This window comes from Plectrocnemia conspersa, unplaced genomic scaffold (genome assembly GCF_051122295.1).
Source record: "Plectrocnemia conspersa isolate PC_06_02 unplaced genomic scaffold, ASM5112229v1 ptg000010l, whole genome shotgun sequence".
NCBI lineage: Eukaryota > Metazoa > Arthropoda > Insecta > Trichoptera > Polycentropodidae > Plectrocnemia > Plectrocnemia conspersa.
Genome location: NW_028277174.1, coordinates 4,544,222 through 4,568,228, shown reverse-complemented (window position 1 = coordinate 4,568,228; position 24,007 = coordinate 4,544,222). Strand labels below are relative to the sequence as shown.

The window sequence follows — 24,007 nt, the reverse complement described above, 5'->3', positions numbered from 1 at the left end:
ATTTTCACAATCTCACGGAAAGTCGCGTTAGAATTATACCGTGTATAATTTGGAACAAACAAGTTCTTCAATATATATATTAATATCACTAATATTTCGTACAAAAATATAATGTTTTTATCGCCATTTTTATATATATATACGTATTTTAATTGACCAATTTTAAAAATCAATAAATATAACCTTATACATAAAACTAAATTTTAAATAAAATGAATATGTTATATTTTTAATAATTCAATATAATATATTATTAAATTGTGTAATAAATAGACACTGTGTCTAATATTTTATTATAATATAATATATTTTTTTTAATGTCTTGTGAAATTGTCTAAAAAAAACACTAAATTTAACTGGTTGTTAAATAATATTAAAAAACAATTGTAGATTGCTCAGTGAAAAAGTATATATTTTATCTTATTTGAAGATCAACAATTTGTACATATCTATGCTAATATTTTACGGTATACCGTGAAAATTTTATAATTTTGAAAAATTGCAAAAATCATTTTTATTAGTTGAATTTATAATAGTTAGAAATGTACATAATTGGTTTTAACTTATGAATCTTAATTAAAATCTACTAAACTAAATTTGACAAATAGTAGATATTTTCTATCACAAAAACTTAATATTTTGTCACTTAATTTAAATATACAGTTTATGTATATTATATATGAAACATATATTATTATAATTGTAAAATGCCAGCTTCTAAGTACACTTTCTAAAGATTCTAAATAAACCTCATATAAATAAAGATAACTGCTTATCAACGTCTATTTATATAAATGTATTAAACATACTTTATAATACGTGTATAAAAAATCAGTGTTAATGAAAAAATACATTTACAAAAAAGTAATTTAAAATCAGCAAATAATCAGATAATTTAATCTTTGTATGAAAAATGTTATATACAGTATTTTTTATATTGATGTTTTTTTTTACTTTGCATACTTTAAAAAATTGTAATAATATCCTAGAATTAAAAACTTGACTTTAAATGAAATTAAAATCGACTATGATTATTATTTCATAATAATCATTTATATGAATGAAAATTTATATTATTGGTTTTTAGTCAAAATATATAAATTTCATGCTTTTTACAAATTAGTGCAATTAAAAATTGTTTTATTAAGTAATCCTGAAATAGATGTCGTTTTTTTAATGAAACAAAAATAATGACATTTTAAAATGATTATTTTTTTTATAATTCATAATATAGTTTTCTTTTGAAGATATAGATATAGTACCTGTTTATTACAAAAGTTAATATTAAATTATAATTAAATATTAAGTATTGAACATATTTATTTTATATAAAATTTAGTTTTATATTTATGGATTTTTAAAATAAGTAAAATAAAATACATCTAATATATATAAAAATCGTGATAAAACATTATATTTTTTATGTATAGTTTTAATACATACTTCAGTTTTTATGGTATACCAAAGAATATAAGCATAGATATGCACTACTTTTTGTTGTTAGATTACATATTATTTCACTGAGGAATATTATTTAACAATTTGTAAAATTTGTTATATTGTCTTTTAAAATAATTTCACAATATATTTAAAAACATTAGAATTAATAATAAAATATTAGATATAGTACATATTTATAAGTGTAATATAAACGTAGTACTAACTTATTTAATTTAATTTGTTTAATATTTAAGGTTATATTTATGATTTTTTAAATAGGTAAAATAAAATACATCTATGTAAAAATCGCGACAAAAACATTATATTTTTGTACAAAATATTAGTATAGTTCAATAGATACTTCAGTTTTTATTTTATATCAAAAATTATTAGTTTAGATATATACTACTTTTTGGTAATATTTAAATAAAATAGATTTCACTAAAGAATATACAATTATTTTTTATTATTATTTTGCAATTAGTATAAAAACGCATTATATTTATTGGGTATTTTAAACAATTTCACAAGATATTTAAAAATATTTTTAGCAAAATATTATATTTTATTATAATAAACTAGTATACACATTATTAATTATTTTATTTGAAACATAGTTTAATATTTAAAGTTATAATTATGGATTTTTAAAGTAATAAAGTAAGAACAGCTATGTAAAAATCGCGACAAAAACATTATATTTTTGTACAAAATATTAGTATAGTTTTTAAAAATACTTCAGTTTTTATTGTATATCAAAAATATTAGCATAAATATGAACTTCTTTTTGTTATTATTTAGATAAAAATAGATTTTAGGTTATTTCACTAAAATATATACAATTACTTTTTCAATATTATTTCGCAACTAGTATAAAAACGCATTATATTTATTGGATATTTTTAAACAATTTTACAAAATATTTAAAAATATTTTTAGGCAAAAGTTTATATTATTATATGATAAGCTATTATATAATACATAGTACATAATTATTATATTATGGATTTTTAAAATAGGTAAAATAAAATACATTTATATATATTTCGCGATAAAAACCTTATATTTTTTTCCAATTTTTTTTATAAATAATATTTTTTCCTTAAACATATTAAATTATTCTATTATGTATTGATCTTAAATATATATTTAAGCAAAAAAAAATTTATGTATTAAAACATAAAGAGCTGTTTTTTCATTTAAACGAAATATTTACCCAAAAAATAGTATAGTGCATGGTTTATTTGACAATGCATTGCATTTTTTAAAAATAATATATGATATATTTATATATATTTATTTTCATCAAAATATCTTGCGACTTACAATGACAATTAATGACAAATTGAGTTGAATAATTTGCACTATTTATAAATTGGTAAATACATCATGCTGGTTAACTTTGAGTTATATTTTGATCGTATTGAATTTCTGTATGAAAAGAGAACTTATGTGCCCAAATGAATGGAATAATCAGGATTATCGTTTCAATATATTGCGCTATAAATATATAAAACAAGTTTCACTGTATTGTATGTTATTCATTCTGCTCATTCAATCTTATCTTATGTAATGCCTATTGTGAAATTACAGTCGCGTTTTCGTACGATCATCCCCGATTAAAAGCTCTTAACTCGATTCTTCCGTTAAATAAATAAACGAGAACAGTCTTCTTGATGGAAGATTGATTGCTTTCGAGATCAGGCGATGTGTTGAGAATTAAAAGAACATACATAAACACAAACTATACAATAATACATTATATTCTGAGGCACAATAGAGGCGAACTCGCGAAAGGGTATATTACGCACCGAGGGATGATTAATGTCTTCTCAGTTGAAAAATCACTTAACAAATTAAAACGTCGAAGATTGCCTCTTATATATGTAATATCTACAAACATGAGAAGCTTATGTATAAAAGCTCTTTTCTTGACAGATATTTTTAGTAAATTAATTAAAACTATTTCATATACTTTTTCATTAATTTATATTTAATCTATTGTAGTTACACGAATTATTAAGTCACTCATACAATGCATTATTTAATGTTTTATATACAGAAAAAAGTTATTTTTTTAAGGGTTGAAACTAAATACTAAAATAATAAATTACCAGTTTTTTTTTAAATAATCTTAGAATTGTATTTATTTTAGTTATTATAGTTTCTATGCCCAGTGCTAATAATTAAAAAAATAATCGAAAAAATCAGTACTTACCTACGTAATTTTAACGTCACAAAATCACGTAGGTGCTATTGAATTGTATTCGCAGAAAGGTCGCAAATATTATTAAAACTAAAAATAATATTCTCTTAGCGAGCGTGACCTGAATCTGTAGGTGTAATTATGTTTATTATGACGTAAATTAACGTTGAAGAAAATATACCCGAAAAGTGTGTATTATATTATTATACTTACATAGATATCCCTATTATATTATATAATAATTATAAGTCACATTTAAAACAAGTGTTACAAAACAAAATAACATTATTTAATTATTATATACATATATTGCTCAAAATAAAATAAAAGGGTGTTGTCGACAACAAAACAATTGTCCAGGAATTCTAGATTCGGGTTTCTGAATGCTTTCAAGATTCAAGATTCACGATCGCATCCTCTTTTAATTTCAGTTAGAGTCATGATGTTTGTCCTAGCGACTCGCCTTTGGCTTTCGCCATCCGGATCCTTAATTCTATATTATGTTAGCTACCAGGAACTGAATCGATTCGCATTATTTAATTTTAGTATTTTATGATTTATTTTTATTATATGTTATTTTTAATCTTACTTGTATTAAATATTTTTTGTGCTTATATTGCTTGTTAGGTGACGATCGTGTTACTTTAATTTAATTAAATAAATTGAAACCATTTTTTTGTATAAAATGTGTTTTTAATATTAAATTTATTTTTAAAAGGCCAATTATCATTATTATTAAAAAATATATATTAATCTAATCTGAATGTATTTTATTTTGATTTCCTTTAATATTAACTAAATTTAAGTGAAAGCTTTCTATGTAACATATGTTTTATTCATATTAGTAAATAACTACAGCCAAGATTAAAACCATTCATAACATTTTTTTATTTTACTTGCGGCAAAATTCAAGACAATTTTAAGCCATTAATTGAGCTTTTAAAATATAGCTTAAATATTAAATACATATTTAATTACAGCTTTTATATGAAATATTGCATTATTATTGTATTTTGTAATACACTCATATTTTACATTCAAGGAAATATTTACCTTAAAAACATATTTGTCATACGAAAGAAATAGGAATGCCAGATCGTATCACTCCTTATTTTTTCCACACTGAAAATTTTCATTTTTAGCAATAATTTAGATGTTATCCAATAGTATCATATTCCGAATCTAGTAATACCGAATTTTTCATGTTCTTATGAGATTCGAATCTCCTCTTTGTATTTTTTAATTAAATACATTATTCCCTCCACATGACGTATAATATTTTACTGCATTAAAAGTCCGCATTTTAACCAATTTATTAAGAACGTTATAAACAATGATATTATAACTCATATAAAAAAATATATATAATCCCGAGCGACGTTTATTCGCGATACATTATCAACTTTATATACGCGGACCTTGATTTTATCTCGCGTCGGACCATAAACGTTTTATAACAAAAGAGAGTAATTAATTCGACAGGATCTTAATTTTAACCCTTTGTTATTTATAGGCATTTAAAGTTTTTTTCTGAATTAATAAAAAATAGTATATGGTTTGTTGAAACTACTATTTGTTTTATATTCATATATAATTTCAGATTAAATTTAAAATTATAAAAGCTAGATTCATTGAGTGAGCAATAAATAGAAGCATCGTGTAATTAAATCCTTAAAAATAGTTACGATAATCACCAATGACTAAATGATAAAGGAAAATAATGATTTAATCCATTTCACCCGAAACGTAAGTTAGCAAATTTCACTGCTGAACGGCTCAAATTTTAGCATCCATATATTTTATACTTATAAATCGGCTTTAAAACAAAGTTTCGCTTTACACTGTCGATAATTCGAAAATCCGTGCCAAAACTTTCATCTATACATGTTGGCGTTGTTATTGCGTTATCAACATACATCGTTTCACTTTCCCCTGGAGCTTTTTTAAAACACAAAGAGCTTTCGTTGATTACATCGCATCGACGAGTCCGTCATAATTGAATTATTAGATCGGCAGAATCTGAACTCTAGGTCAATTAATGCGACCCTCGCGTCCGAAAGCTCGACCCGAAAAAGCTGGCCCTTCGGGGGTCCATCCTTAACACCTTTATAAATCGCTGATAAGGATCTGAAGGAGCCGTTAAAAACCGAAATAAATTAACATCTAACAACGGAGCTGTAGCAACGTATCTAGATCCGGTGTCAACCGAAATGCGAAAGCTCGTTATGAGTCCAGGGTTACTATTTGTAAATAATATTTTTTAATATCGCATATAAATGAGCTTAAGTCTTTTTGTTACGATAACCGTATCTTAATATATATTTTTTGTGTTTTACCTCGCGTTATTTTCTTTTTTGAGTTAGTCTCGATATATTTTGATAGGATGTTCCTGGCATCATCAGGAGTGTAGTAATTTTTTCCGCATACTTTATTTATTTTAGAAAAAGATTTTTAATTTGCACTTTTCAGTAGTTTAAGTCTGTTCGTTTGAGATTAGAACATCAAGCTTGAATGCTTATTTATACCACTTAAACTTACTGTTATAGTTAAGACTTGTGATCGCAATCGATTAGGGTTGATTTCAAACAAAACATATTCACCAACGAACCCATAGGGAAAAATATTATTTTAAACGATTTATTACATAATACCCATACGTCATATTTATTCAAGTGATCCACATTAACCGATTACCGTACAAAATCGCATAAATTATCCTTATCAAAACACGAGTGCATAAATTATCTCATCCGATCGATCCGGAAGCTTCTGAAAACAATTACGGTTAAATTAACTGCCGATAGATAGAGATACAAACATACACATTATCCATTTCGCACATGTCCCTCCACTTCAGGGCCAGATTTAGAGCGCTTTACGTATGCAGGGCTTAATAGGGTATTCCGAAGCGTTTCTTGCAAGGGATTATTATTGTAACTTCGAAGACGGTTTCGGACATTAAGAAAGTGACTGTAACATATTACTTGTACGTCTGAGCCTTCATTATTTATAGTCGAAGTGGGATTATAAGCCCACGCCCATTTGGAGGCACTCAGCAAATACACTCTCGGTTTTATTATGGGACCAAAGGGTTTTTGGCCCACTGTAAAAATAGATCAAAGCGCGGCTTTTGCCCAACGTGGTCAAAAATCATCTATCGCTAAGGATGTATGTTTTTTTTAGAATTAAATACATCCATATATGATAAGGGAGGACCCTTGCGATTGGGTCATTTTTTTTGTAAAGGTCTATTTCCGGCATCGCTTTATAGCAAATCTTGTTATGTACCTACTAATATTTGATAAACCTAGTGCGTCTCAATTTATTCATAAATATATGCTACGATTCGAATCAATATCAGACCAAATATGCATTTTTATGGTGTCTTTACCATTATTATACTGATATATAGAACAGAAGAGCATATGCTAAAATACATACAGTATTTTATTGTGCATGATCTAAATGTAAATTGCATATAAATATTGTAATACTGATATATATATATATAGTATATTATTTAATAAATAATAATAACTTCTATTCAGCAGTTGGTTTGATTATAAAAAAATGGCCTAAAATCACTAAAATTTATAAAATAAGTACTGGATAAAAAATATTTAATCACATAAGTAGTAAATTTGAGATGATTTTTTTTATTGTACAAAAGAAAAATTAATTTATTATGAATATCTAATATCTTAATAACTAATGTATCATATTGAATTTAACAATATTATATTTTAAATATTGACTGGCAAGATCATTTATATTTTTTTGCCTTTCTCAATAATTTCTTTAAAATGAACTAAAGCCTATATTGAAAATAAATCTAAATCAGTCTTTGAAAATAAAAAAATAAATATCATAAAATTGGATTTAAATATTTTTAAATTAGCTAGTTTATAAAAAAAAAATACCAACTGAGAAATGAACAAAACGCTTCTGACATTTTATAATATATTACTGTATAATTTTACTAAAATCTGTCTCAAAAACGATTTTATAAATTAACTTGTAAATAATGTGAAATACTGTTATTATATTTAAATACATAATCAAATTACTAGCGTATTTACAAAATAACTAGTTGTTTTTCTATTTTAGGTGTTCTAAATTTTTACAAAAATCTATCTATGATTATTTAAATCCATACGATTTTTTTCTCATCTATTTAGCCTTATTAAATTAATAAATTAATAAATTAATAAGCACACAAAAACACTTGTTTAGTGAAAATCACTGAGAGCCCGGTTTACATGAATATTGTATCCGGGGGCGCAAACCTTCGGCGACGATATACGAAGTGTAAGTCGCTGACTATTGACCTTAAAGACCTGGGTTCAAATTCCATATGAACCTTTTTGGTGTTTTTATAGTTTTTAATGTGTTTGGGAGATAAAAAATAGTGATTATAAAATAATTAAAATTCAGATTGTTCATTACGGATTAAGTTGACCTAGTTTTTTCGAATTTTACAGAAAAATTTCATAATGAATAATTAAAATCAAGCTAAAACTTACATATTATGTAATAAAAATACATTATTTTGTAGAGAATTTTATATGTAGAAAAAACATAAAATAATATTTGTGCATTCCATCGCATTATTCGCCGACCCTTAGGATTTGTGTTGGCACCGAGCGTATCCTTTGTATTTGTCTCTATTTGTAAATCCAAATCTGTTTGTATAATATTTATCTTAAGTATAATATATATATAAAGTAAGTCAAAAAAATTAAGCAATTACTTTTATTGCTCCATGCGATTTTAAAAACCCAGTAATATTTAAACGTCTACCAAGTTTATCTCTGATTTTTTGTTTCTAAAAATATATGACACATAATTTCAGAATATTTTTTTATTTTATTTTTTTTTGTTTCAGGCATGACAAGAAATGATCTGCACAAATATGCTGAACTTTAACTGCTGTGTTAAGTGATCGTGCGTGAAACTGTTAAAACTAAACCGAACGACTGACCGTAATATAATATAATATTAAAAAAAAACACGAGCATAACATAATAAATTAAAATAATTGTGTTTCAAAGTGCCTAACGATCGCGTCGTATAATTTTGCGCTTAATTATATATGTAGTTAATACACAATTAACTGAAAATTAAAACATAATCAATCAAAACGGTTGTCAAAATTAAGAGTAGCTTGATATTAAATATATATGTACGTGTGTGTATGTATTTATATTAAATATATATTATATTTAGTGTTCGTTCGCTTTCGCGGCAAGCCTTAATAATATTAAATTATTTTTAAAAATTCGCGTGTGTATGTTATCGTCGTAACTCATTCAATCTAACGACATTTAATTGTTTACGATTAATTAAAAGTGCGTTGTGTTCATGGATAAAAAAATAATAATAATATAAAAATTGTATTGAAATGATAATTTGTGGGGAGTAGTGAGGGGGTTTTCCGCAGACAGGGGTAATCCAGAATCCGCCGAGGAGACATACCTTGGTGTACCTGGGGAGAAATACAGGCGAGAGGCAGATATGCAGACTGCAGGATTACCGAAGCCATTGTGATTAATCCAGGTAAGTCATGCTTTCAAGCGAATCATGAATGTATTTATAAATTTAAATATACATACATATACATAACCTAATTCGTTGTTTATAAATTAGCTCTAATCGCTGCGAAAATTTCAGAGAATGTCTCTTTTTAAATTACTATGTATATTTTTGTATATTAATTTTTATTTTTATATTCATTTTTACTTATGTACTTCACTAGTGCGTAAAAATAATTTTACGTATTATTAAAAACTCACTATGCTGATAGAGAAATAGAAAATTTATTCTATTATCTATTCTGAAATTTGCTTTCGTGTAATAAATTGTTAAATACATGTCAAAATCGATAAAATATGTTATACCATTATTTTATTGTATTTCCATGTTTCTTATTCCTCCAAAATATTATTTGTTCTGGGATTTGTATTTTCTATAAAATGACCCGCATTTAAGTTGAATCATTCATCACGAAATTTTCCGTCGGATCGAATTTGTGATGATTAGTCATGAATATAATCACCATCTTTTGCTATGATAGAAATTGTTAATAATATGTTACAATATGTGATTAAAACTCAGGACTTTCAGGCATTAGTTTCTGATTTATACCACTATAGATATATGGTATTACGATACATATGCTATGAAAATACACTTTAAACATTTATTAGAACTATTCAATTTTAACTACTCTTTGTAATTATTGAATGGCCAAATTAAAACTTTAGCCTTAACAAATGGTATGAGTGGAGCTAAACACTAACGCGATTGGCTTTGAATTTTTTTTTTTTTACTTATATTATTATATATTTTTTATGAATAAATTTGCAAGCTTCTATTCGAATATAAGAATATCGGGGATTTCGCAAAGAAACCGGTAAAAAATTACCTTATTAAAATATCTGGCACGTTTTTGGTTTTTAAAGCAGTTCTATGTTCCATAGAACAAGAATAGATTTGCAAGCTTCTAATTGAATAATATAAATAATGTGATTTTTGCAAAAAAACTGATAACCCAATTCCATTAAAATAATCAGCTACGTTTCTGACTATTAAATCAGTTGCAAATTGGGTTAAGAATACTGAAATATTATTGATGTGCTAACATTTTTTTCATAAATAGATTTGCAAGCTTCTAATTAAATAAAAATATATCGTAGTTTTCGTAAAGAAGCCGATAAAAAATTCTGTAACGTTTCTGGTTTTTAAAGCAGTTCTATGTTCCATTGAACAAGGATTGATTTGCAAGCTTCTAATCGAATAATATAAATATATGGGTTTTTGTAATGAAACCGATAAATAAAATCCTTAAAAAATCAGGTATATTTCTGGCTATTAAAGCAGTAGCATTTTTTTTATAAATAGATTTTAAGCTTCCAATCGAAGAATAAAAATATCAGGAGTTTTTCAAAGAAATCTATAAAAAATACATACCATTGAAAAAATCAGGTTTATTTCTAATTATTAAAGTAGTTCTATGGTACGTAGGGCAAGTTGGTTTAAATTTTTAAAATACTGGAATATTGATGATTTTTCAACATTATTTTATAAAAAATTTGCAAACTTATAATTAAATAATAAAAATATCGGGGTTTTCGCAATGAGTCCGATAAAAAAATCAGTATAATAGTATAATAGTTATAAATAGATTTGCAAGTTTCTTAACATTAATATTATATATATATATATCGGTGTTTTCGCAAATACACTGATACAAATTTTCAGAAATATTTTCAAAAATAATATATATTTTTACAGTAAAACATTTAAGTCAGACATACTGATAAAGACATTGGCTGAATGGCGATGAATTGTGATGAAATTATTCGTGAAGGGCTTCATAAAAAGTATCTTTTATTTGCGTCCCTTATACTTTTTAAAAACCAAGTTTTTAATTGTTTTATTAACACGTGCATTAAAAATATATTTGGTAGGGTTGGTGCATATATTTTACAAACAGATACCAAACATCCCATAAATTCATATTTCATATAATGTGGATCTAGAGAATGCTCGGCATTGTTTGGGACAGTAACAAAGAGTTTGGTTCCGTCTCGGATCATTAGGATTGTCCAGACGAAAACGTTTGACTTCCTATAATTCTTCAAGGATATATAAGTTAGAACGTTGTCGTACTGAATCATTTTCATTGGGAACTTAAGCGTTGAGTTAGTATTGCACACACACGTTGCTAAATGTGTACAGTTTTGACTTTAGTGTTAAGCCGTTACATACCGAAAATAGTCTGATGAGATCTAAAATTAAATGTCTGGTTCTATTCCGAATCAGAGAATCAAGGACTGTAAGAAACATTGGATTCCTGTCCATATTTCAATATAAAAGTCGAAGTCGAATCGCGCGGAGCTACGCCAAATCGACCGAGACGATCTTTAGAGGCGCAAAAAGCAGCAACTTTCACATCTATCTTCCGGATATTTTATATGACTTGAAGACTATGATTGCGTAGGACTAAATTATTGTAATTCACTTAGTAAAATAAGACATGATGCTTGTTACACATTCATCTATGAAATTTAATTTTAAACACTTACCGTAGCGGATTAAAAAATAAATAATTAGAAGTTATGGCTAGTTATGGCGTATGCGAAGGACATAGCTTTATAGGGTGCAGACAAATGGTTTCAATTTGAATGTCAGGGAAGGTTAAAAATATATAGGTGCTCAGCTTCAAGATCAGGTTAAGACAGCTTTGAAAGTCGAGTAAGTTTAGGTCAGATATGTTTAATTCGGAGCAATTAAGGCGAAATTTAATTAAGAGATGGTTTGTGATTATTATATCATGTTTAAGAAATAGGGTTCAAATATTTTATTTTATGCTACACATTGATAATTTTTAATATATTTTTAAATTTCTATTAATTATGATTAAATTTATTAAAATTTCTCGCAGGGATTTTCAAGTTCTCTTTGCGATGTTTAAATTTTTATTTCATATTATAATTTTATTATTAAATTAAATTATTATTAAACTCACCTCGGGCGTTTTGTTAAATTTTTCAAACGTTCCATTTTCACTCGTCGGACGTTTGAACCTAAAAGAAAAAAGGAATTGCGGAGTGGGCGCCGATGAATTTTCCATCGCAATGTGGGAAATCTTATAAATCCGCCGGTGTGCACAAAGTGGATCAAAGGTTGCCAAAGAGAAAGGGTTAGGTCAGAAGACCGAGGGAGAGAAAAACACTCGGCGTAACGATTTAAGCTCCGACGTTGACAAAATTTATACTCCTTCGCCGAGCTGGGCCATCTTTTGCCTTCAATTTATTGCTTCGAGCGGTACCCGCGAAAATAACTTTTCGGAAAGCGCCCGGTTAATTAAAACGCGTTTTAGATTTTTTCTTCTTTTGCTTTTCAACTCTGCCCCTTGATGTTTTTCCGATCGGCGGTTTTCAATGTTTAATCGCTCGAGTGTTCCGCGACGCGAAAGTAATTGCTCAGTCAAATAAACTTTTATCGAGCGCATCATTCACAGAGCAGGAAAGTTTGTCAAACAACATTGGAATGAGATGTCTTCTTCACACGTGCGATCAACAGGCTATTTGTGCCATAAAAACATATAATATAGTAATTGCCTTTAACTCATATAAATCAAGCAATTATGTGAATCAGTATTAAATTAATTTTATTACTGAGTTATCAAATAATTTTATTTCATATTGAATGACATATTGATTTATTTATTTTATTTAAATTACCATTATGCATCACGATGTATAAAAAATAAACAATACAATACATAAAAAAATCATAATCGTAGCTGACATTAAATGGCGACAGTCATTGCGTCGGCTACCGCGGAGGTCCTGGCTCTAACGGGTATCAAAAGAGGACGTGCTCGTGATTCTTGGAGACGTTCCGGAGCTCAAAACTGGACTTTCTTGAAAATATGTATTTCATTAAATAACATGCATTTTTCTGGTCAAATTCAATGGGTGCCCAAATTATAATTCACGTCAAAAGCAATAAAATCGTGCCGTCGCAGTGAAATTGTTCTGTTATAGCGTTTATTTTTAACAATATTACGGCTTAAAATATATGTGATTAAAATAAAGCATATCTAAACCAAATTTTGACCAATAGGAGAGCGAAAAAAACAATTATCCCTTCTCTGAAGTCAAAAATTCACGGCAAAAGCAATAAAATCGTGCCGACGCCATCGCAGTGGAAACGCTCGTTACCGAGCGTTCCCACTGCGACGGCGCCATCACGATTTTATTGCTTTTGCCGTGAATTTTTGCCTTCTGAGAAGTGATAATTGTTTTTGCGCTCTCCAATTGACCAAAATTCGGTTTGAATTTACTTTGACTAATGCTAATATATCAAAAGGGCTTTGAATATACCTTGATAAACATCTTTTTTATTCTTCTTCCGCTGATTTTACCCTAAAAAATAAGTTGTCTTAATCTGTATTGAAGACTTAATGAAAGTTCTAAAGCTATACTTAGTTTATTATAACGTCTCAGACTAGTAACTCTGAGGTTGCGGGTTCGAGCCCCGGCAGTAGCACTCGAATTTTTATTTATAAAAAATGCGCTATTAAAAAAAAACTGGCCCCATCTGTAGTGACATCTATTACTTGTATAGCGCAAAATAATTTATAATTAATAATACAAATGTCACCGATTCCCTGACTTACTTGTAGGTATTCATTATGTCTGATACAGATTTGCCCGTTGTAACGTATTGGGCTTACGCATTACAACAAAAATTTTTATAAAAAATACTAAATAAAAAATAAATAGAGTTAGGTTTTGGTTTGAACAGCAAATGGACGTTTCGAAACGATAAAATTTAATTTTTTTAACAGCAACATATAATTTCCTAGCGCCTATCCGTTAAATTATATTTTCCCTAATATAAATATACATCTACTGCTAAAATTTATTTGAACTTAACTAGTGAAAATATAACTTCACTAAAAAATACATTTATGCATCGCATTGTAGGGAACACACGGGCTCTCGTTTGATTATTGAAACTCGCGTAATTACTGTGATCAAAAGTGATTATTTAATTTAAAGGCTCTTGTTACGACCTGAAATAAAGGGTTTCCTTATAAATAATACGCAAGAATTCTCCGGTGCATTGAATGAATATTTATTTGTTATGAAACGGTCACGGAAACAATTTATCACCGGAAGAAAAAATAGCACCGTATAACCTCGGAGATATCCATCAAGCAAATGTCGCTTTCTAAAGGCGTATACTATTTTCAATGATTCTAAGAAGCGAGTGCGGCTATTGGCTAGATACTCAAGCCTGGACTCCGATAAGAAAACAGAAGATACCAGCAGATAACATTCTGTCATGGATGCTCGCACCAGAGAGTGATCAAATTTAAATTTTGCTGTACACCCGCTACCACGCCACCTACAAGATCTCTGAGGATCTTCCACCGTCATCATCCTTCCGCCAGCATCTCCACCGCACTCATGGAAGCTCACAACCTGAGTAGGACATTACCACTCAAGAGGGATAAATCTCAGCTATACTGTAGCTACAAAAACCAACCAGAACTTTGAGGATCTTCCACAGACATCATCCACCACCGCTCGGAGAATAACGATCTCATCCACCATATTCTGTCGCAATATGTGATATAATATAAAAAAAATTCTCACCAGTTTCCACCCGCGTCTTACTGGCTACAAAGTCTCAGGGTTAAAAAACCTTAACGCATGTATAAATAAATACTTATCAGTATGAATGTGTATATATTTTTATATATAAAGAAGTTAAAATCATATAATTTTACTAGCAGCTGCTGACAGATAAATTATATCTTCATCGGTAAAAATATATATTTACCAGAGAAAATGTATTTGGATAAGATTTCACTTAAATGACATATTTTAACAAATATTTTCGGAATAGATTCGAGACGCCAGTAATACCGGTATTGTCTGTATTTTATTTCGGTAATACCGGTATTAAAAATTTCGTTATTATAGCAATCTCACTAATAGAAAACAGTTGTTTGGTTTAGGATGTTTGTCGGGTAACTAAATAAAAGGCAGCGACTTGTCACTAGTCGTCATCTTTTACATTAAACTTTTCTGAATTTTTAGCCTGTCGTGTAATCTTTAAAAAAGTATAGTGACTAATCTGTGAGAACACTACTTTAAACTCAAATGATAAACAAGTTTAAAAGGTTTTATAGTGGCATTAAATACCATACAATACATAATAAATGAACAAATAAATTATAATTATAATGTAGGTTTTATTCTACTCTTGAAATATATATTTTTCGATGATTTTTAAATTTTTATTATATTTATAAACACATAATAGTGAACAACAATATCGATGACCGCAGTGCGCACTGCGCAGTGTCAGAAGCTGCGTGGGAAAATTGTAAGGGCCGACTCACACGAGCAATTTGCAGACCTGGAATGACATTTTTTGGGTGCGCCACCTTGCGATAAAAAAACCCAGCTCTCGATAAGATTACCAGGAAATGGCAATATAAACGATATCTCTTGAAGTATAATCTCTCGCAGAAAGGAAAGGGGTGACGGAGACACCCGGAAAACGCCATACGAAATTGGAGAGTCGCTAGATCGATTGGCATCGTTCACGCACACATAAAAATATTCTTGTTATATTTATATACCAAACCTTAACCTGATTTCGAGGCCGAAAGCTTTTATCTGCCCGATGATGATTGACAAGACGGGAAATTTCATTTCGCGGTACTAAAAATGACATTAAACAACAGGGTGATCGGTGCGCTACAACGACCGACAAAAATTGCTTATCGAATGTAACTGTTCAAATGAAAGGATAACATACATTTGAATAGAACTGATAAATTTTTTTAGTCTCACTGCGCGGCCAATACACCTAGAACGCATAAATAAAAGATTTGTTTAATATAAATAATCTTTTAATGATTTTTTGTTAATTAATTACTTTTCGAAACATATTTTAGACCTCGTTGCGATACTACACACATTATATAGTTAGTATTAAAATATTTTATACCATATAATATATAATATAAAGTGTAATAGAGTCAATTTTGGGTAAGGGAATTTTTTTAACCATTGTATTAGAATATTAAAGTGAAGTATTATGTTTTTTAGTACGAGTTGATATGTAGGCAGTATATCATAAATATTATGAATACCAAGGACACGGGTCACAACTCAGAGGTATTCCCGGAAATTTTCAGATATCGAATTTTTTAACATGGTTGAAAAAAAAACATTTTTTTATATATTTAATACTATCTGATCTATATCAGTGATAGATTTTATTATTAATTTATTCTTTATTATTATTAAGAAAATACAGTTCTACTGATTATAAATAAATTATATGCTACATTTGCTGTAGTAAAATTATATTTGTACTAGTAAAAATAGTAATAAATACAGTGTGTAGTGAAATTGTAAATCAATTGTTTGATTTAGTAAAATTATATTTTTACAAATGAAAATGTAACTTCACTGGCAATACACATTCATTAAATCAAAGCCTGCATTTTTAAATACTCTTATCTTTAGTTATAATGATTATAAATAATTAGTAGTAGAAGTTGGGTTTTTGAATCTTATATAAAAATATAATTAAAAATAGTTTTCTAGGTAATGTATTAATATTGTACTGAAAAAGGAATTTTAGCTCATTCCAAAGTAAATATTTTTGCTGAAGCTTTATCGATAATGTGATTAACGCAAATGTATATTTCGTGAGCTTTAATTAACCTTTATTCAAACCTTTTCAAAAAAGTTTATTATTACAACAGCAAATATATAATGTTATGATCTTTGATTATTTACTGGTAAACGAACGCCAGTTTTTATGACGTTCTTCTTTGAAGTTTTCTCGTTACAAAAACTTGAAACTGAATTATCTAAGGCAATGCTAAATATTTTATATGGTTGTCATAAAAACAGAAGTATAATATTCCCGATTGTCGTCTTTCTCAAAGGACAAATTTCAGTTACAAATCTCTACCTTTTCCATTAATATCCAGTGTTATTTCTCCATCATAACAAAATGGCAAGTGTAGCTAATATAAACAGTTCTACCGGTTTGAATTCAATGATTGGGTCGAATTCTTTTGCTGTTGATAAACTATGAAATTTATTTTTGCTTTAGTTTCTCTAAATACTATTCGTTAAGTACGTTAAAAAAATAAAGTTGTTGTTATTTTTGTACAATTAAAATAGTGCATAAAAGCAATATGATATGCTTTAAAATTAGCTAATCATAGCATTAATTTATATGTAAACATATATGTATTGAGTATTCTATTCTGGAATTTCTCGACCAAAATTTTCTGAATAATTTCAAGAAAAGACTGACGTAAAATTTTATTTACACAGAAGTATTTTTTATATTTACAAAAATTATTATTAAAAAATAGATTACAACTAATGTTTTTTGGAAAATTTCTTACTTCAGTTAAATTTGCAGAAATGCTACGTTGTATACTAAAGTAATTCAATATGATTATTTTTAGAGCATCTAGATTTATTTTGGATGCGAATACATTTTATTGCACGAATAAGTTATGTTACAATTTCTCTATTGCATAAGCATTTTTTAAGACAGTCTTGATTAGAAATGTGAGTTAAAAAATGCAACTTTATGTCAAACGCTTTCATAAAAGACGGAATAGCGTAGTCCGTAACGTGTCAGACTAGTAACTCTGAGGTTGCGGGCTCGAGCCCTGGTAGCAGCACTCAAATTTTTATTTATAAAAAATGCGCTATTATAAAAAAACCAGCCCCAGTTGCAATGATATTACATATAATAATTTATAAGTATTAATATATATGTCACCACTTCCCAGACGTTCAGTTCGGTGATTAATACTTACTTGTAGGTATTCATTTTATCTGACTGGCTTAATCAGTTGGTACAGATTTACACCGTTATAACGCATTGGGCTTACGCTTGTTAGGTTACAACGGAAGAAATAAATAAAAAAATACAATATTTGGGATAAAAAAACATTTCTAAATATAAAAAATAGATCTCAATCTTCTAGTGCATAACTTACGATTAAATTTTTTAATATAAGAAGTACTAGTGTATTTTATATTTTGAAGGTATTTTTATTGAATATATTTTTTTTAAAACAAACTTTGAGCGTTAAGAATCAATAAAATAAGATATTATTTGTGTGAGAAAATAATTCCAAATACTGAAAAAAATAGATCGCGAATTCTTAGTGCATAGTTTACGATTAAATCTATGGTTATAAAAAGTATACGTATTTTATCAGGCGCGTACGGTGAGATACATCCGTTTCGCTTGCTCGCGTGTTAAGTGACGAGAGTGAGTGAGAGATAAGGGCGTGTGTTACATGCGTTCCGCACGCCCACTTCTCACTCTCTCTCGTCACGTAACACGCGAGCAAGCGAAAGGGAATGTGTATCACCGTACGCGCCTGATATTTATAAGAAATATAATTTTGCATGGAGTTTTTGGCATATACATATAAAATATACACTTTTACTGATTTGTACTATATTAATCTGCACTTTTTTTAAAAAATAAATTTAAAAATTGTTTTTATTTAAATTCTATATTTCAATCAATATTGAAAATCATAGTCATTAATATGTATACAAAAAATATTTTTTATTAGTATTGTATAATTAGGTTTGTTAAAATATTTTATTACGTATTACCTTTTATATTCATATAAAAAAATGCTTTTTTAGGGTATTTTTACAATCAAGCCTCCACGATAATAAAGACGCAATATTTTAGTTAGCTGTTATTATGTTTTAAATAGTATTATATAATACTACTGTATTGTATAATTCCATTTACCGGATTTGAAAACCATAAATGAGCCTCGTAGTTATTATATTTGGTTTTGGTGATAAAGTTAATTGTATTAAAATATTTTAATACGTATTTACTTTTCGTATCAAAAAACCAATGCCTTTATAGGGCATTTTTACAATCACGCCTTCACGATAATAAAGACGAAATATAGGTTATAAATTGATACTTATGGTGGAAGCGTTTAATTTTTTTATGGCCGATACGTGACGTATTCCATAAAGAATGTGGTAAAATAACCATTGATGTATTTATTTTACAGGGCGTGCATGCAAAGCGTTTCATATCGATGAGGGTAATATTTCTATAGAGTAATTTAGTATTAAGAACTTCCCGTACAAAAACAGTATTAATCCTATGCAATATAAATTAGGGATTGGCATGTATCATTCAGGCGGTTCTGTTTTGCTCAGCCGTGCTAAGAACAGACATGAATGTTTGCTGAAAGCGAAGGTTATCTATTTTGGGAAGGCGTAGGCTATTTTCCTTTTAGGGGCGTTTGATTGTTCGCTGTGGTGTAGAAATAGGTTACAACCGTTTGTGCGATGTTTCTATAAATGGTGATGGCATTTGTGACAGTTTATCAATGGTTCATAATATGTATATCAGTAGCTTTGTGATTTTTTCCATATAATATCACAATTGGATTTGCTACCAATCTAAATAGACTTTATTGAACGGTCGTGTATATGATACATTTTTTATGTAGTCACAGAAGATGATTCTTAAATCTGGCACTCAAATCTCTATATATATATATTTTTTCAATACATTAGAAAGTCATTAAATCAACATGCATCGATTTTAGAATTAAAAGTAATCAATTTTATATCCTTTTGCCAAATAGCAAATAAATACACATAGTTGTGCCTAATAAAGAATTCGCTTCAGCGCTGTTCCTTCTATCATTTTCACAGAAGATTTAAGTTGAAGGTTTTCGCTTTAAGAAAAATCAAAAGGAGCAAAGTGTAAGGGTTGGAATATTAACTATTTGGCGTGAGTGGTCCTAGAGCCGAAAGCCATCGCCTCTCTGCGAAAATCGTTATTCGAAATGGATTAGGCTTGTGAAGTACTTCACGAATGCTGCATCATAAAAACCTTTCTGGGCTAGGTATTAGCTTTAACACACAAAAGTGCTAATATGCGCTCGTGAGATTTTCCACATAAGAGCTTTTCATTTCAGGAACACAACAGTTTTTTCAAATCTACCGTGCGCAAAGGTCAAGGGTGATTTTTTGTGTTTGAGCTTATTCATTTAGATATAAAAAAATCACATTCAATTCAATTCAATATACATCGTTTTTATTTCCAAAAATAAATAACTGAAGAAACACACGCATACTATAGTGTACGCTGTTGAGCATAGAAAGGTTTAGTCGCGTTATAAATAAGGATCCGTTATTGCCTCAGCCCCCGCGAAAGGTCAGAGTTCGCAGGTTACAAATCCTGCGTTTTGCAGGGCTTGAGCAATAGCATCCAGGTACTTATACATACATACGTACGTACCTATCCAGCTTCTGAAACTCTTCGAGTGTGAGTTAATACAGTCTAGCGTCGCTTGTATAATAATATTTCATCCCGCTTCTAATTTAGCGAGATTAAAGTCCGTTGAATATGGAGATTGTTTCACCTTGGAGGAGAGCGCTTTTTGATATTACGAGCCGTTTCGAAACTTTTCGTTAAGGAATGTGACTGAATATGGTAAACAGGCTACTATTCTTGATGGTAGTATACTCAAAATTACTTTTTTGTCAGCATTACCAACTAAATTGCAAGTCTCATAAAACGCTTGTATGGGGGTCTGATCAATCTAATATAAAACTTGTTTTAAAGCAAAAAACTATTTTTATGTATTTTATTTCGGTTCAAGTTTAGCTTCTAAACGTTTTTTAATAAGCGAACTTTTATGTAGAATTTTATCCAATAGAGTTATGAACGTTTTTAAATTTGCCACCATTTTGCAAAAAAGTGACAAATTATATTTTTTTAGGGGTGCTTAAGAATTCAATATTATGGCAAAAATTCAATTCTTAGTCATTAAAGCCTTAACTATATTGCAAGTCTTACAAATGTTTGTATGGAGGGCCGATCGACTTACAAACTAAACTTGTTTTGAAGCAAAAAACTATTTTTGTGACATATTTAATTTTCTTAGCAAATATTATAAGGGTTATTAGGAGCTCTATTCCATATCAAAATAGTTGATATCATGAGTCAATGGTTCTTTTGCACCTTTTATGGTTTTATTTATACTTACTATTATAAATTAAAGTACAATATGATATATTAAAATTTTTTTGTTATATCAAACAGACATAGAAGAAAAATCTTTTAAAATAAGAAAAAAAATAAAATATATTAAACTTAGCAGAAATTTATTAGAAAATATAACAATGACAATTTTATAAATGTATAGCATTAATCTTCATCATTCAATACAGCATAATTATTTATTTCAATGCATTCCACTGTATTATTATTTAATGGTAAGCTTTCATAAAAAAAGTGAATTGGCAGGTTCTTGAAAATATTTTGTTAAACTTAATAAATCAGATATTTTTTGAGCTTTCAATGGAATAGGTCCATCATATGCTAAAATTGTTAATATTAATTTTTAAGATAAAAATGCAACATTACAAATTGCTTAACATAAAAAAGTTCAACTATATGGTTTTATAGTTATTATTAAATGATTTTTAATGTTTAAATATTAATATTACTTAAATATTTACAATCACTTTCAATATTTTTTATGGGAATATACTTATCCACATGATTATTGTGAGAACATAATTTTACCCTTGCTATTCTAATTAACTTGTTTACTTTTATTTAAAATGCGTTTTTTCTGGTTTATTACTTATATTAATCGATTAACTTTCTACTATAAAATGTAAGGGGCTTAAACATTACAACCAAATCTCTCAAATGATGTTTTTTTTAAAATTTAAAATGCATCTTGTTAGAGATTTTTTGTACATGTTGCACATTTTTTCTTAATTTTTTTGGATAAGGTAATAAATTAGTATCTCTCCGTCAATTAAGAAACCGAAATTTTATTTATGTAACAGAAACATGTTAAGCACGTACAGACTAAAGAATATCGGTTCTGTGTATGCGCGTGACGCGTTTGCTCTTGTGTTTTTGCGGCGTTTTTGTGATATGAGCTGCTCAATCTTCGACAGTTTCTAGAATTATACGTACATATATCATCATATTATATTTTCTTTTTAATTACACCCTTGTGTCTGTGACCAACTCAAATACTTTCTAAACATCTTAAAAGGACTTCTTCTAAAAACCTTCTTCTTTTTATCAACATATACTTTTCTGCACTAGAATTTTTTTATAGCAATATACAATATACATCTGTATATTTCTATAAATAATAGCTTTGCAACTAAAAAGTATGAGTAACAAATCTTTCAATGTCTAACTGTCATCGCAATTATTGATTTTATCTTTAGTAATTACATATTTATTTGACAAAATTAATATTTTAAGGTTAGTATTTATATCGATGGGTTTCGTCTGATACGCATATTGTCCTTGAATTTGAGAACAACGTATTTAAGTCATAAGTTAAGTAAAAATAAGCGGACCACTGAAATTTTTCAAACAGTTTTTAAAATTAGTACTAATCTTTGTATATCATAAATACAGCTATACTTACGTTTAAGTAAAGTTATTTTTATCTTTGAGGCATACATGTATTTATGCAATGTTCTCTTTTATTACATCATTGTGTTTCTTTTAGCCTAAATATTTTTATATTAAATTTCACTATGAATCAGTCTTTAAATCTAGATTTAACGAGGATGCTAAATAAAATGCTAAATAAATCTCTCGTGATTCGTCCAAATCCTTTCTGAACAATCCGCTGGGGACAACCGCAGCAATACTGGCTTTTAACAATATTCCCGGTGCCGGCCCTGTTCGATTATGTCGGGCACGTATTTGTCTGATAACCTTGTTAGTTATCGCCGCTGTGAAAATTGGTTCCTTGATCGTAATCAATTTATTGCAACTTACCATCTCGCCGAGGGAAGGATCGATCATGGCGAATTTGTATTAGATACTAGGCCCCCGTATGAATCGAATGTTTTATTACGGCAAACACATATGTATATATATGTATATAACGTATGAACGTATATATGAAACATTAAGCCGGAAGGATAATATTTACTGCGAATTTATGACGCAGTACTTTATTTATACGCATCCTTTGCGTAGTTGCGAGGGAGTTCCTGCTGTCTATAAAATCTCAAACATCGCTAGCTATTTTTTCCTCATATGACGTAATTTTTGATGTATTATTTATTATCGTAGCTACAAGCTCACTCACACTACATTCACACGTATTATATAAATACAAAGGTACTGCGTACAATATTTTTCATTTAATATCATAAGATTTGAGATGATAAAATAATTCTGCGGAGTTCTCTTGACATTGAAGTGACTGATCAGAAGGTCAAAAAAAGAGATGTTGATTTTTTTGGTTTTATAATGGTCTCATAGGTCGATTCGGCGTAGCTCCGCTTAGTGCGATTTCAGCTAAACTCCCATTATTCCAAGTAAAAAGCGAAGTAGTAGATATGTATAAAAGTTTTTAAAGATAGTATTACGATGTTATGACTTATATACTTTTGAATAATTGAAATAAGTATATCGTCCTGTTAAGTTCTTAATAATTTTGATGATTTGGGGCAGAAACAGACACTTTTTATCGTTTTTGTTTAATACAGATCCTTACAGACTCTTTAAGTTATACATTTAGTGACGTCTACATTCTATGGAATGTGCGATTCGTAGATTCTTTCTCGTCAGAGATACACATTTGTCACTGCCCTTGCTTTTTATGTAAGGTCTAACGATTTTAGTTCACTTGATCTAATTATATTTTGCTTGGTTGTGCATAATAATTTGTTTGTCTCGCCAATGAAAAAACTTAGTAAATTTGAGAAATACAAACTATTAGTTTTATGATTAATT

At 28.4% G+C, this 24,007-nt stretch overlaps 1 protein-coding gene across 1 annotated transcript in view; it reads left to right on the top strand.

The window, feature by feature from the left end:
* Positions 1 to 24,007, top strand: part of LOC148230376 (inactive dipeptidyl peptidase 10) — a 248,086-nt gene that overhangs the window by 1,640 nt on the left and 222,439 nt on the right. The window contains exon 2 of the mRNA XM_088195085.1: positions 8,532 to 9,202. The gene's annotated coding sequence lies outside the window, so the exon portion shown is untranslated. The remainder of the gene's footprint in view (positions 1 to 8,531; positions 9,203 to 24,007) is intronic.